Source organism: Petaurus breviceps, unplaced genomic scaffold, assembly GCF_028583685.1.
Source record: "Petaurus breviceps papuanus isolate PSGF00001 unplaced genomic scaffold, PetGlider_PUasm1.0 90515, whole genome shotgun sequence".
NCBI lineage: Eukaryota > Metazoa > Chordata > Mammalia > Diprotodontia > Petauridae > Petaurus > Petaurus breviceps.
Window position 1 is genome coordinate 1436633 of NW_027187269.1, and position 15847 is coordinate 1452479.

Consider the following 15847-nt stretch of genomic DNA (forward strand, 5'->3'; position numbering starts at 1 on the left):
AGCCTATAGTTCTGTATACCTAACATTATACCTCACAAGTCCTCACCAGTGCACTTCTTAATTTCAGTCATCCCAATAGATACTTTGCTTATAGCAAAGGCATTTTATAAGATAGCATAGTGAGGCATAACTACAAAACATTCTCCCCATCTCCAGAAATATAGGGCACACTCTTCCATGATAATACACATTTTCCATGAGAATAGTGGGAACAACCTTAAAAAACAATGTTGTAAGCCATATATACATACATATATATATATATATATAAATATATATATACATACATACACACACATATAGACAAGATCATTCATAACTCTGAAACTATAGGGCCCTAATGTCCTTCTCATAGTGAGGTCTTTGCAAAGCTCCCCCTTAGATAAAGTATCTCTGCTAGGTTGGTTGCTCAATTGATCTTCCAGGTTCTGCTCTTCTTTTCAGATCAACTTTCAATTGCCAAAGTTATCTCTCCCTTAAGTCCATAGTTGTTGTTTTTTTCTTTGCTTCTCCTTGAAGCTGGAACTGATTCTCCAAATGTTAGGCGAGGTATTTCCTTTTAGGTAATTAACTCCACTGTTATACGCCATGTAAACGACAGTGAGAAGAGAAAATCTCACCTCCTCTACCCCAATATATGAAGATGAATAGTTGAGTTCTTTCCTAACTACTGGCTTCTGCCCCAAATTAACTGCCCTCTAGCTGCTGGGCTCTATCTTTTAGGGACCTCCCAAGGTCATGCCTCAATCATTGTTCATCCAATGACTATTCTTTTCTGATTCATATAAAGGACTGGTTTGTATCTCATAAAGAAAACACCTGGAGTGACAGTATTTTTATAACTAGATCCATGTCTTGTTATTGGACCCTTTTCTGTGTCTAGCTCCTCGGTATTAAAGTTATAATTCCTTCATATTTGTCATACTTAAAACCATATGATAGATAGCTTCCTGGGCTTAGAGTCGGGAAGACCTAGTTTCAAATCTTGTCTCTGAACTTAATAGATATGTCACCCTGGGAAAGTCACTTAACCTCAGGATTTCTCAAAATTTTTTCTTTCATAGCATAAACATCCTTTGCTGTGAGAAATCAGAGTACACTGAAAGCTTTAATGTCAACACTTTGGAAGATTGAGGCTATATCAGTGCATACAAAAAAAAAGGCAAGCTTTATCTTGTGAATACTTGCTATACTACATAAGCTGGGTAAGTAAAATTTATAATAAGAAAAATTATTTATAAATTTTCTTTTATCTGCAATAGCATATCTGGATTTTGGTGACACACTTAACAAAAATCATGCTATATCATTTGGCAACATTGCTTTATTTCTATGCAACTCAGGGACTCCCTAGGACTTATTTACAAAGATTGACATGATATTTATGTCACAAAAGAATGAAGGAAGGAAGGAGAGAAGGAAGGAGGGAAGAAAGGTAAAAGGGAGGAAAGGAAGGAAGGAAAGAAGGAAGGAAGGAAGGAGGGAAGGAAGGAAAGACAGAGAAAAAGGAGGGAGAAATGAAAGAAGGACAAAGAAAGGAGAAAAGATGTAGAATCATAAGATCATAAATTTAGAGCTGGAAGGAACTTTAGAAGCGATATCAAGTCTGACCCCTTATTTTACAGTTGAGGAAATTGAGGCCCAGAGGAATTAAGTGATTTCCTCAGGGTAACAGCTATTAAATGTCTAAGGAGGGATTCAAATTCAGGTGTCCTAACTCCTAGTCCTAGTCTGAGTTTGAGTTCTACTTTGGCTACTTACTTGCTAGATGATTAGGGCAAATCATTTTACTGCTTTGGGCCTCAGTTTCCCCATCTGCAGACTAAAATGTATGGACTAGTTGATAGTTAAGGTTATTTCTAGCTATAAAATTCTGCAAAGTTTTATTGTAATGGATTCTATTTTAATGGTCACTGGATTAAGCCTCAGGAGCCCTTGAGTTCTTTATCTTCTATCTTACTTGCAATATGACCTTAGTTAAATCATGCAACCTCTCTGGGTCTCAGGTTCTAGTCAACTCAACAGGTTCAATGACTTTCTCGAGGTCAAGCCAAGATATTTAACTTATTAAGGATTAAATTTCCACAACTTGAAAACGTACGCTTTATACTAGATTATTGACAAGGTCATTTTTAGCTCTGAGATCTTATATTCATTAGAGTCAACAGTTATTTTGAATGTCTTAGCATGTGAAAAAGCTTTCAGTGGTCACTAGAAAATAGGTATCTGAAAAGGGGTAGAATTTTGCATATGGTCTGTACCATATAGCGTCTGTCTGGAAAGCAAAAACTTGCCAGAAAATAGTACCCAAATCAGCAAAACTAAACCAGCAAGAGCTCTGTGGAGGGCAATTGCAGACCACAGTCCTTTGCAAAATGAAGCATCCTCCATCATTCTCCACCATATATTGTCACCCTAAGGCAGAGACCCATTGATCCTCTGCTGGTTATGGTTGTGACAGGAAGAAATGTTTTACCTCAATGATGTTGAAGTAGGGGAATTTTGTCCAGTGGACTACCACTTGTCTTTTTTCTTTATAATTTTGGGAGACAGTCTAGTTCTAAGGAGGAGACCAATAAACCCTAAAATGAATTAATCATTCATTTCCTGGCTCTAAGGCAAGAGGTGCTTTGGTTTTCTCTTCTTTGGAAGCACTGATTTCCCTCTTTCTATAGTTGTTTAAAATATCAGAATTTCATTCAGGTGCTAGTTCCATCAAGGTTATATGTGACTCACTTGCTGTAACATGAGAACTGACATTGCCTAGGCAGGCCCCTCATCCCTGAAGTCTGAAGCATGACTAATGACATTCCAGTAACAAGGAAGACAAGCTGGCAGCCCCATACTTGACCCATGTGAGTAATTTCTAGCAACTGTGTTGAGCCCTCAACAGCTGCATTGGTTTGTTCAGGATTCTTGGTCTTATTGGAAATTCCATAATTGGAATCTCTAGTTAATTCTTCCTGGATGCTAATCATTCTGGTCCTTCATGCTGGTTGCGCATATGGCATGTTAACCCTTGAACTAGGGACATACAAAGTCCAACCAGAGGCAAGAAGTGATGTTACCTGAAGTGTCCCCTGTTTTTATGGTTTTAAGTCATGTCTGCCTTTCCAGAGCCCAACATCTTCATTGGAATTTCATTGAACCTGGAATTTTAGTGAAGGTAATGAATTTATCAACAGACATATCTTAAGGAAAACTGACAGAGAATATGATTAAAAGTACAGTATAGCCAGATGAAAGGCTTTTATAAGAGACTGGGTGTGCAAAGAGACCATACTTTAGGAATCCTCTTCCCTCTTCTGACACTGTGGTCACCTTGGTTCAGGCCCTCACCACGTCATGTCCAGACTATTGCAATAGCCTGATGGTTGGTCTACCTGCCTCAAATCTCTCCTCACTCTACTCCATCCTCTACTCAGCTGCCAACGTTGTCTTCCTAAAATACAAGTCTGTCCAGGTTGTTGTTGTTCAGTCATTTCAGACATGTCTGACTCTTGTTACCTGTTTTGGGACTTTCATGGAAAAGATACTATAGCAATTTGCCATTTCCTTCTCCAACTCATTTTACAGATGAGGAAACTGGGGCAAACAGGGTTAAGTGACTTGCCTGGGATCACATAGCTAGTATGTATCTGAGGCTGGATTTGAACTCATAGAGATGAGTCTTCCTTACTCTAGACCCAGCACTGTATCTACTGCACCACCTAGCTGCCCATAGGTCTGTCCATATCACAGCCCTATTCAGTGAACACCAATGGTTCCCAGTTACCTCAATATCAAATATAAAACCCTCTATTTGGCTTTTAAGGCTCATCACAACCTAGCCCCTCCTATTTCTCCAGTTTTCTTAAAACTTAGTCCCCGCCATGTACTCTTTGGTCCAGTGACATTGGACTCTGGGCTGTTCCACAAACCTACCCCAGCCACACACACACTCCAGGGTCTTCTTTCTGAGATTACCTTCCATTTATCCTGTATTTCTTTTAGGAATACATAGTGGTTTGCATGTTGTCTCTCCCATTAGAATGTGAGTAATGATTGTGTTTTTGCCTTTTCTTTGGGGAGGTGGGAGGGGGCTATTCCCAGCACCTACTTAGCATAGTACTTGGCCTATAGTAAAGACTTAATAAATGCTTGTTGACTGACTGCCTGCCAGAATGAACAAACTCAGAAACACCAACTCTTAGAGGAAGAGACTGGGAGGGACTGACTTTCAAGATAACAGTTTAAAAAATTATTCCTATTAAGTGCTGAACTAAGACCAGAATCTAGGTCTCCTCCCTCCCAGTCCAGCTCTTTCCATCTGGTTAAATTAAGGCATAATTATCTGGCCTCAGATACTTAATGCAAAACTAGCTATGTGACCTTGGGCAAGTCACTTAACCCCAATTGCCCTGCCTTCCTGGCTCCAAAAAGCAAAAAATAAAATAAAATAGAGGAAAAGTTTTTTAAAAAAGGGAGGGGTAGCCAGCTGGCACAGTGAGTAAGAGCGCCAGCTCCAGCGTCAGGAGACCCGGGATGGGTTCTGGCCTCAGATACTTGGCACCCACACAAAAAATAATTGGCCATGTAACCTTGAGCAAATTACTTAACCTCAATTGCTTTAAAAAAAATTAATTAATTAAGGCAGAATTTCAGGTTGCATCCTACTCTGATGCCTCAACATCATATGTCACTAACCTGGGGTGATCAAAGACCATGTCAGGTCCTACCAAACTGCAAAGGTTTTGAGAACCCAGGGATCCAAGGCCCATTTTCCACACAGTTTTCAAATTAATTTTCCTAAAACATAGTTCTGTCACACCACACATAAACACATACACAAATACACACACACATACACAAGTACACACATATCCCTTTTAGGATAAACAGAATGGATGTCTTCAAGATAAAATGCAAACTTTTTGTCTTCCATTTAAGACTTTCCACTCTCTGGCTCCAGCTTACTAGCCTTATTCCACATGATTTCCCTTGACAAACTTGGCATTATAACCAAACTGGCCTCATAGGTATGTCACAACAATTTCCTACTCCACACATTTACACAGGCTGTCCCTTATGCTTGAGACGTACTTCCTCTTCTGCTGGTTTCTAAAAGTATTTCATTTTTCCTCAAGAGCTCAGCTCAGATCTAGGGTCAAATCTGAGCTCAGGAATGCACTCTATTCAGGGTATCATCTGGCTCCCCAAATTGTTAGTCCTAGAGATAAACTTTTCCTCTCTGTTTTGTATATTTTGGAAATTAAAAAGTATACCATTTGTTAAAAACAAACAAGCAAGGACCTTCTTCTTTAAAGAAGTTTTCCCTGATTCTTATCCAATGTCACTTCAACTTATTAATGCTCTTTTCCTCCTCAAATTACCTTATATTTATTCATCTGTGCATATGCTATTATTCCCTAAGAGAATGTAAACTTCTTGAGTGCTTGCAATATTTTTTATTGGCTTTATATTCACATAATACTTAACATAGAGCAGTATTTAATAAATCCTTGTTGAATTGGGTGGAATTGAATGACTCAGTCACTTACTACCTGCATGACTTTGAGTAGGTCACTTAATCTCTCTGGATCTCAGTTTCCTCATCTGTAAAATGAAGGAATTGGACTAGATGGCTTCTAAGGAGCTCTTGAGCTATATGAGTCTATGATTCACAATAAACCAAAAGAGTTATAAATTGAGAACTTCTAGTAATAACCCAGTACCTCCTTCTCTTTCCTTCTCCCTTTCTTATCCTTGTAACTATATAAAATTCTCAACATTGTCTTTCTTTTTTAATTCTTATCGACAAACTGAATACCAAAGGATATTGTGAACAATTTTGATGATTTCCTTCTCCCACCATTACACTATTTGTACACACCCTTATCTGACTCATTACTCACTGGACTGGCTGAAACACAGTTCTGATAATATCGAATAATATCGAGTAGTTTACTTAGTAGCTTTGCAATGTTGTCAGTTCACATATATCCACAAACAATTTAAAACCAACCCTACTTTCCCTAAACTCAAAGGTATTTAGTCTTTAAAAAGGAACATTTAAGTAAGCCATCATGATGTAAATCTAAGAAATTAAGTTTTACCAAGTCCCCAGGGAAGTACTTCGTGGAAAGTCTCAGTTATCTTGGCTGATGTACCTTCATAGTTGGGTGGAGTTACCAGGAATCTTTAGGACTGGAAGCCTGGGACTAAAGTGAATCAGAAACTCAATAGAATTTCTGTCATCAACCCTTTAAATTTGAATCCTCACCAGGTAGGGAAGCTAATTTAAGACCTAGTTTTATAAATGATATGTAGCTACAGACATAAGATGTTAGTTTCACAGTTCAGTAAGCTAGTTTGCATCACCTTATTTGGTTAAAAAAAAGATTAGGAAAAGGGGATCTAATTAATTCTTACTTTTATCCATCAAAATAATTGGATTTAAACTAAAACTGGACTTTTTGGTCAGATGGGCTATAACAATTGTTTGGTGATTTATGAAATATGAGCAGTCTAGTGGAAACCGTGTTCTTTGGTTAATGGACCAACAATATGCTAGCTGGCTTATCCTTAAGACTGCTGTTCCCAGAGCAAATCTCTTGCTAGAACTGAAAGGAAGAATACATTGGGTGGATGTTCTAGAAGGATTTATGGAAAGAGGAACAATAATTGATAATAATAATAACAATAAACCATTTGTAGATTCGTTGTCCACTGGTTTTTCAGTCATGTCTGACTCTTCATGGCCCCATTTGGGGTCTTCTTGGAAGAGATACTGGAATGGTTTGCCCTTTGCTTCTCTAGCTCATTTTATAGCTGAGTAACTGAGGCAAACAGGGTTAAATAACTTGCCCAAGGTCATACAGCTAGTAAGTGTCTGAGGCCAGATTGGAATTCAGGAAAATGAGTCTTCCTACTCAATTTATTACTATTAGTAATACAACTACCTTCCCTATCACCTAGTCTCGAAAACTTGAAATCATCAAACTCTTCTCCCCTCTTCCCTATATACAATTATGAGCTAATTTCCATCATTTCTACCTCTGTAAACTCCCTTTCCACTCTTGTTTGCTATTACTGTACTTCATGCTAACTAGACTTGAGTTAAATAGGACTACCGTCATTGTCCAAATATTTTACATTCTTACATGTCTCCATAACTTTTTTCATGATTTCCTTTGGCATGAGTGCCCTTCACTCCCAGCTATCCCCTTCCAAATGCTGCCTTTTGTTTCAGGCTGGATTCAAATGCTAATTCCTTCATGAAACTTCCCCCAACCACCATTGCCTAAAGTAATTTCTCTCTCCTCTCTGAAATTCCATAACACCTTGTACCTATCTTATTTCATTCTCCTATTCTTCCTTACAAATTACATTCCTTCTCTCTAGAATGTGACCTTCCCAAGGGTAAGTATATGCATGATCGTGAAGAGAGCTGGAGTTTATAACTAGCTCTGCTACTGAGCCAGTATTCAGGACTGTGATAGCTTTGCTTGGTATTACATTACATTATGGCGTAGTCTGTAAGGAGTACAAAGCATAGTGCCTCTATTTGTTCCAGGATCCATGGCCATTTAGATTGAGATTGTAAGGCCAAGGATCCTGGAGGGGTGGAATGTGATAGTAATGGCAATTAAAGATTCCCCTGTATTGGCTTGGTTTTCAAATTGATTGTATTAAAACCCAGAGTTTGTTAATCCCACCTGTGGGATGGGCTTGTTGATGTGAAAAGAAAGTCCTGAAGTGGGAGGAGCTGGTGATGTAGATTTTTTGGAGAGACAGGAGAGAGGCGGAAGATCTTTTTGGAAGCAGCACCTCGTGGAGAGAGAGAGACTAAGAGAATTGCTGGTGGCCGCTTTGAATTGCCCTGGACTTTTGAGACCTGCCCCCTGAGCTGCCAAGGACTGAGGAGACATGGCTGTTTTGCTGGTACTTTGTCTGTCTGTTTTGATGTTGTTTTGCCAGATTTGTCCACTGGTGAAAGACAGTCCTTTTGTTGAAGAAGTCCTGGAACCTGGCTGTTCGCTAAGAAGCCCTGAGACTGTCCTGCAGACAGAGAGTGAATACTGTCCACTGGTGAGGGACAGTACTGTTGTTGCAGGGGTCTGGGAGCCTTTCTGTTGGTTCAGAAGCCCTGAAGAAGGATTTTCTTGTTGTATGTTTACAGAAATCCTGGGAGAGGGCTTTGCTAATGTGTTCAGGGGTTCTAGGGCTGTTCTACAGACAGAGGATAAATTCATGAAGGGACTGGCAATGTATCTTATGGCCTTGCTAAGCCTTGTCTCTCCAGGAACTAAGATTGCTGAGAACTTTCCTCGTGTCAAGATGAAGAAAAGACCTCCATTTGGGTATTAAGTGCTGTGTTTAAACTTGATGTAACTCTGGGGCAGATTCAATTGTGATCCAGGGGTGGGGAACTTTTGACCTTTTTGTGTTCTATGGTTGAGCAAATGAATGTATTTTACTTATGTTTGGAAACTAATCTCCATTTGAGAAGAGGGGCTTTGTGGTGGACTTAATTAAGGTATAGCCTAGGGGTGGAGAAGTATTTAGAACAGAGACTTTGTAATTGATTGAATGATTGGAAGGTCCTGGGGTGGGGTATTACTTGGAGATTATTTAATCATACTTAGTGTATTTTGAATGATGTCATGTTTTGATCTTCTCTGTTCTGGGTTTGTTACTGAATAAAATAGAGAGCACCTATGCTGGTATTTTGAACCTGGGAAGTTGCCTTTGCTTGGTATTACATTACAAGGACTGAGCTTCTGACTCAGGTTTCCTTCTAGACCCTCAGAAGTCTAGAGGCACTCCTAAATTGGAGGGAGAAGCTCTTACGTTATCCGCTTGAACCTCTACTCATTTTCTTGCACTTTATTGTGTATTATAGATGCTGTGTTATTTTTTACAAATTGAAGGTTTATGGCACCTGTGTGTTGAGCATCAGTACCATTTTTCCAACAGCATGTGCTCGTATCTGGCCTCTGTGTCACATTTTGATAATTCTCACAAAATGTCAAACTTCTTCATTATTATTATATCTGTTATGGTGATCTGTGATCAGTGATCTTTGATATTACTATTGTATTGTTTTAGGACAACACAAACCACGCCCATATAATATGACAAACTTTGTCTAATATTGTGTGATTGTGTGTGTTCTGATTGCACTACTGGCAGATCCCTTTTCTTTCTCCCTCTCCTTGCCCTCCCTCATCCCTAAGATACAACAATATTGAAAGCAGGCCAATTAATAACCCTGCAATGGCCTCTGAGCATTCAAGTAAAAGGAAGAATCAATTGATGAGGCAAATTTCATTGTTGTCTTATTTTAAGAAATTACCAAAACCTCCCCAATCTTTAGCAACCACCAACCTGATCAGTCAAGTCATCAGCATCGAGGTAAGACCCCTGACTAGCAAAAAGATTACAGCTAGTGAAAGGATCAGATGATGGTCAGCATTTTTTTTAGAATAAATTTTTAAAATTAGTGTATGTATATTGTTTTTTTAGACATAATACTAAACTTAATAATCACATTATTAAGTATTACTAATAATAGACTATAGTCTCTTATAGTTAATATAGACAATAGTATAGTGTAAACATCACTTTTATATGGACTGGGGAAAAATTATGACTTGATTTATTGTGATATTTGCTTTATTGTGGTAGACTGGAATCAAACCATATATCCAAGGTATGCCTAAGTGTGCCCTCTACATAGGGATGTTAGCTACCAGTGATTAGCATCTTAGTTCTATTTAGCCAGTTAACATCAATTAACTTTTTTTTTTAAGCAATCGGGGTTAAGTAACTTGCACAAGGTTACATGGTCAGTTATTTCTGGGTGTGGTGCTGAGTGTCTGAGCCTGGGATTCTATCTCTAAGTCATCCCGACACTGGAGCTCTTACTCGCTGTGCTATCTGGCCTCCCCAACTTCAATTAATTTTTGCAAAATGTTATTTATTTTCATGTTATAGCAAAAATAAGAGTACAGACAACCTCTACCCCCCACCCGCAGCCCCTTCAGAATATACTTTCTTCTATATCACCTCAGCCCCAGGGGAGAATAGGTTCAGACAACAGTTTCTACATAGCATGAGTCCCATCAGATTCATGTCCAAATACATCAATGCTTCTGAGTCTTCAGCTGAGCTACCACTGGACTTGGTGTCAAAAATAACTCCTTGCTTCTGGGAGCCTCAAAGTTGAACTAATTATCTCTGTAGATTCTGTTCCCAGCCCTATGTTGTACAATGGCAGCCATTTCCTGACCTTTCAAAGCTTATGAGACTGTCACCTCTAAGCTCCTTCATCTAGAACAAAAGAACAAATGCTGAGGCCTGTGTTCATACACTCTGATGAAGAGGGTTAGTTAGAAGTCTCTCCCCTTAAATCTTTTTCTCTCCTCACTCTCTATCATACTGTTTTGCAGGAAGAAGATAGATGAAGCCTAGAGGGTTGTTTGTTTGTTTTATAATGTCTGTACATGCTCCAAAATCCATGTAGGGATTGCATCTGGCAAGCATTTTGCACATGCTCATAAGGACTGAACTCATTGGTATACACTGTGTGCTAATTGAATGTGCTGTGTGCTCTCAGTTTCATTTTGGCTCAGAGTGAGAAAGGGAAAGATTCTGTTATATCCATAATAAGTATTCAATAAATATATTTTGAAAAGAAGGATTGAATTAATTAGCATCTAAAAGTCATTTGTATGTTTGTGAGTTTTATTTTATGCACGCTATATACTATTTATATACTACATTATATTTTTATATATAAATATGCACACATATTTATATATACACTATATTTATATACACTATTTTATCTCCTATCTCTACTTCTAAAATTAAAATGTTGGGGATTTCAAGCTTCTGAGAATAGGTGAGAAGGAATTTCTACTTTTAGAATTAGAAGACTGGAAATTTAAAGCATCAGATTTGATGGATATATACCATCCTAAACCCCTGAAATCAAATCATGGATAGCTCTTAATGTAAGTTCACTCTGGTAGCCTGAAAGAGACTACTTGAAGTTTTGCTGCACCCAGCTGATGATCAATAATTTTTTGTTGCATTGAATTGAATTGAAGAAGGATTTCTAATTGTCAAAGTATTAGCCTAAGAACATCAATTATTTACAATATAATCCCACCATCTCTATGTAAAGAATAGGAAAAGTACTTAGAAAATTTAGTTCCCTACAATATAAAAATATTTTTCTTCAAATATTATTTAGTCTATTCATCTGCCTTCTGATATTCTTTTTTGTCTGATACAACAAAGTTCTACTTCAACCAAGACTGTTCAAAATTCTCCTTTGGTACTTTGAGGAAACTGTAATAATAGCAATCTGTTTATCCATGCTAGGCATGGAATCGAGAAAATCTGAGTTCAAATCCAGCCTCAGACACTTACTAGCTGTGTGACCCCTGGGAAGTCACTTAACCACGTTTGCCTCAGTTCCCTCATCCATGAAAGGAGCTAGAGAAGGAAATGACAAACCACTCTAGTATCCTTGTCAAAGAAAACCCCAAATGGGACCATGAAGAGTTGGACATAATTGAAACAACTGGAAACCAACAGCAATTTGTGGTCTTTCCAATTTTTTTGGACTTGCCTAATAGTGTGATTGTAAATGTTTAACAACTGACTTTGGGGATGGGGAAGTACACAGAACAAACTTTTAAAGTTGAGTCTGCAATTAACATTTTCTCATCACTTTCTTAAATCTAGAAAAGCAACAAAACAATAAAGACCTGATTTGTAATATTTGCTGATTTCTGAAGTATAAATACTCACACTAAAAATTTAACAATTTAAGTATCCTAGCTTTAGCACATTCAGATTCCCCAGAGTCACTATAGATCCAGGTCCACTCTAAGCCAGAAACAAATGCATGAGTAAGACTTTAAGTTCAAATGGTCCCAAATTAAAAATTAGAGACATCCTGGTTAATGAAGTTTGGAGAGAGAATAGTACTGTGCTGGCTTTGTGATTTCATCGGTGAGGCCATTTCCCTCAGTTGATGCATACTGTATCTCCTCTGTGCCTTCCCCTCCTGTGTGATTCTTATCTACCTTTTACCATTGGAAAGCCTTCTTGACCCTTTAACATCTCAAAACAAAGGTATCCCTGAGAATAGCAAATGTTGTTTCTCATATTCCTAAATGATCTCCCCAACTCCTTTTCTGATCATGCATGTCTTTTATGAAATTTTAGTTGCTTAGATCATCATGGGTAAAATAAAGGCATAAAATTTAGAGCCAAAAGGTACCACAGAGGTCATATAATCCAACTTCCTCATTTTACTAACGAGAAAATAAGCCCAGCATGATGAAATGATTTTTCCATGTTCACACATGAATATGTATCAGAGGCAACACCCAAATGCAGGTCTTTCTGATTTCAAGGCTGGCTTTCTCTGTACTATGCCATGTTGCCTCTCAAAGGGGCTTAAATTTGCAGAATGCATAAGGTATACAGAATACCATGACAACTAACCAAAGGGTGATAGACAAGATAGTGTTTATTAAATTTATTTAAAGGTCCCTGTAATAGTAATGTAAATGGGAAGATCTTTTCCATCCATTAATAGGCCCATGTGACCTGTTTAAGTTGCATGGAAGCCTGAGTCAGATGAGTCTGTGATGAGAGGAGTTTGCCCAGTGGGTAAAGCAGGAAGGGATGGAGCAGGAAGTTTGGAGCAGAGCCCAGAGGGAGTCTGTCAAAGTAGAGCTTAGGGAGAGAGAGGAAGCAGGCAGAGATCTGTGAGTGTTCGTTTGTGGGAAGGCACTAGCAGGGGGAAGACTTAAGGATGGCAGTGCTCCCTGCATTGTTATTATGTATAGATTTCTTTGTTGCTATGATGGATTTGGCTTTCTGGTGTTGGGATTCGACTTTCTGGTGTTTAAATAAGTGTTTTGGTTCTGTCTTTCACATGGAGAGTCTGTTATATTTTGTGATTCAGAATTGCTCAGGCATATTCATAGGTGCTGTAGGGGTTGTGAATATTGTGTTGGCACTATAGTCCCCACATACTTAGGTTACTATGATGATATAAGAAAAAGTCAATAAAATATTTTTTTAAAAAAGCATCCACATCTGGTTTTGTGATTTCTTTTTATCTTTGTGTACACGACCAAGTTTATACAATTTATATTAACCCCAAAGGGCTGAGCTATGTGGCACAGTGAATAGAGTGCCAAGCCTGGAGTCAGAAAAACTCATCCTCCTTGTTTCAAATCTGGTCTCAGATACTAGCTGTGTGACGCTGGGGAAGTCACTTAACCCTGTTTGCCTCAGTTTCCTCCTCTGTAAAATGAATTGGAGAAGGAAATAACAAAACACTCCAGTATCTTTGCCAAGAAAACCCCAAAAGAGGTCATTGAAGAGTCAGATGCAACTAAAATCACTGAATAACAAAATTAATCCTAAAATAGCCAAGATTCATGCCCTCTCTTGTTTCCTTTTTATATGAAGCTATATTCGGGGGGAAAATCTCTATTTCCTCCTTAATACGTCTCTATTTCTATACACTAATTGTGTTACTATGATGGAGTCTAAGCAGTTAGCATGGCTTGCTTTGGTTGACTAAGCAAACAGCTGGAAGGGAAGACACTAGAATCACTACTGAGTCACCAAGACTATTATTGAAAGACTGGTTAATGGATTGATAGCCAGGATTGTCTGCAGAAGCCACAGCAATAATGAAATTCAACTCAGCAGTTAGGATACAGACAACAGGTGCATTATCCACATTGCAGAATAAATCTTGTCATTCCTGTCAGGAAAATCTTCTTTGAATGAAATCTTTCATTCTGTCTCATGTTCCTCAGGAAAGCAGAAAATGAGCAGGCCTGAAAACTGGCTGATGCTCTCATCAAGAAGGAACTTCAGACCCTATGGTGCACATGCTCTACATGAGTTTTGTAGGCAAAGTTCTGAAACCTTTGCTGGGGCTGGTAGCAGGGAGGAAGAGAGTAACAGCTACACACATGCACAGCAATTCAAAAAACAAGCTAGCATAGTAACTAGATTCTGAGAATCTGGAGCAAAAACCTCCCCCAAACTCTTCACTTACAAAAGAATTGGAATGTTTCCGAAGACATTCCAAGCATAAAGGTGGTGGGTGGTGACAGATGAGAGTCGGGAAGAGCTCAAACCAGAGCAGCTGGACAATGTTCCAGCTCTAAATCTGTTCTTCACCTGCGGCTTCATTTTCGTATTTGACATTAATTTTCAGAACATCAAATGCCTATCAAGTGTAAGTTCCAAAAATGTAATCCAATGCTTCAGCATTTATAACTTAAGTGTGATTCAGTGTTTCAGATATGAAGGGGGGAAAACTAAAAGAGAAAAGTCAGATATAAGGTCCTTACTTCTGGGGAAATAGAGGCTGGTGGGTCACGTGTTCAGGAGCTCTGAGTTGCAATAGGGATAAGTTAGGTTAACAGTAACCAATAAATTGGCTCAATGGCCTCTCTTTATGACCAAATACATTGAGTGAGGGCTGACAGGGTCTTTTATCACAATTAGCAAGATAACAGAGCAAAATTAGATAATATTTGTAAAGGGTTTATTCTCATCATCATCATCATTATATCATATAATAATAATTATATTCTTATTATAGTTGTGTGATCATGAACAAACCCCTTATGTATTCTGAAGCCTTGGTTTCTCCCAATGTACAATTGTAAATAAATATCCTTGTACTATCTACTTCACATGGGTATTGTAAAATAAGTTATTTATAGATCTTAAAGTAACATATACATCTGAACTATTTTTATCACATGACTTTTTTTCTCATGCTTATCTGTCTGTCTCTTTGTCAGTTCGATTCTGACTCATCCTTCAAAGTCCCAGCTTAAATGTTGCCTGCCACTTTCAGTGAAACTTCCCCTGCCTATGATTACCTATATGAATATGTCTACTTTAAACATTTTTTCCACTTGTTTGTACCAAGCAATTTATCATTTGCTCATTTACTGTTTTCCATTGTTCTCTATTATTATTTTATGCATGCTAATCTTATTTTCCTTACTAGATAGTAAGACTCTTGGGGCAAGAAGTTATTGTTCTTTTCTACTCCTCCCCTTGTTCCTGTACTGCTTTGTCTTTATATCTCCAATTCTTATAAGAACTTAAAAAGACTTTTTCATTCATCCACTCATTTTTTTATGAGAACCAGGGTTTCCTCAGGATACATCAAAGTCTGTCTATTCTATCTAGCTTTTTATTGTTCAGTCCTTTCATCATATCTGTTGCCCCATTTTGGGGTTATCTTGGCAAAGATACTGGAGTAGTTTGCCATTTCCTTCTCCAGCTCATTTTAGAGTTGAGGAAACTGAGGCAAACAGGGTTGAGTGATTAGGGTGATATACTAGTAAGTGTCTGAAGCCCTATCTGAACTCTCTTCACTGTTCCACCTAGGTGCCCACTGTCTGTCAAAGGGTAAAGTGCCCAGCCTGGAGTCAGGAAGACTCCTCATCCTGAGCTCAAATCTGACCTCAGGCATTTAAAAATTGTTTGGAAAGATCACTGACTCTAGAATCAAAAAACCTGGGTTCAAATCCTACCTCAGATGCTTGCTACCTGTGTGATCATGCATAAGCCTTATAACTTCCCCTTCCTCAGTTTTAACAGCTGTGAAACAAATGGATTGAACTTAGTGGTCTCTAAGGTCCTTTCCCCTTCTAAATCTTTAGTCCTATAAGCCTGATGCTTCTCAAAGGCCCCTCCCACCAGTCTTTTGAAAAACACTGTGGCTAGCAAAAGTATCAATTATTGAACAAGTATATTAAAGGCAATATAGAACGGTGAAGGGACGAGTAACTGA

The 15847-nt window shown here is 38.3% G+C and overlaps 1 long non-coding RNA gene across 1 annotated transcript in view; it reads left to right on the plus strand.

Annotated features, from left to right (window-relative positions):
- Positions 1-15847, plus strand: part of LOC138142057 (uncharacterized) — a 60094-nt gene that overhangs the window by 10232 nt on the left and 34015 nt on the right. The window contains exon 2 of the long non-coding RNA XR_011163333.1: positions 1065-1205. This is a non-coding gene — a long non-coding RNA (uncharacterized lncRNA). The remainder of the gene's footprint in view (positions 1-1064; positions 1206-15847) is intronic.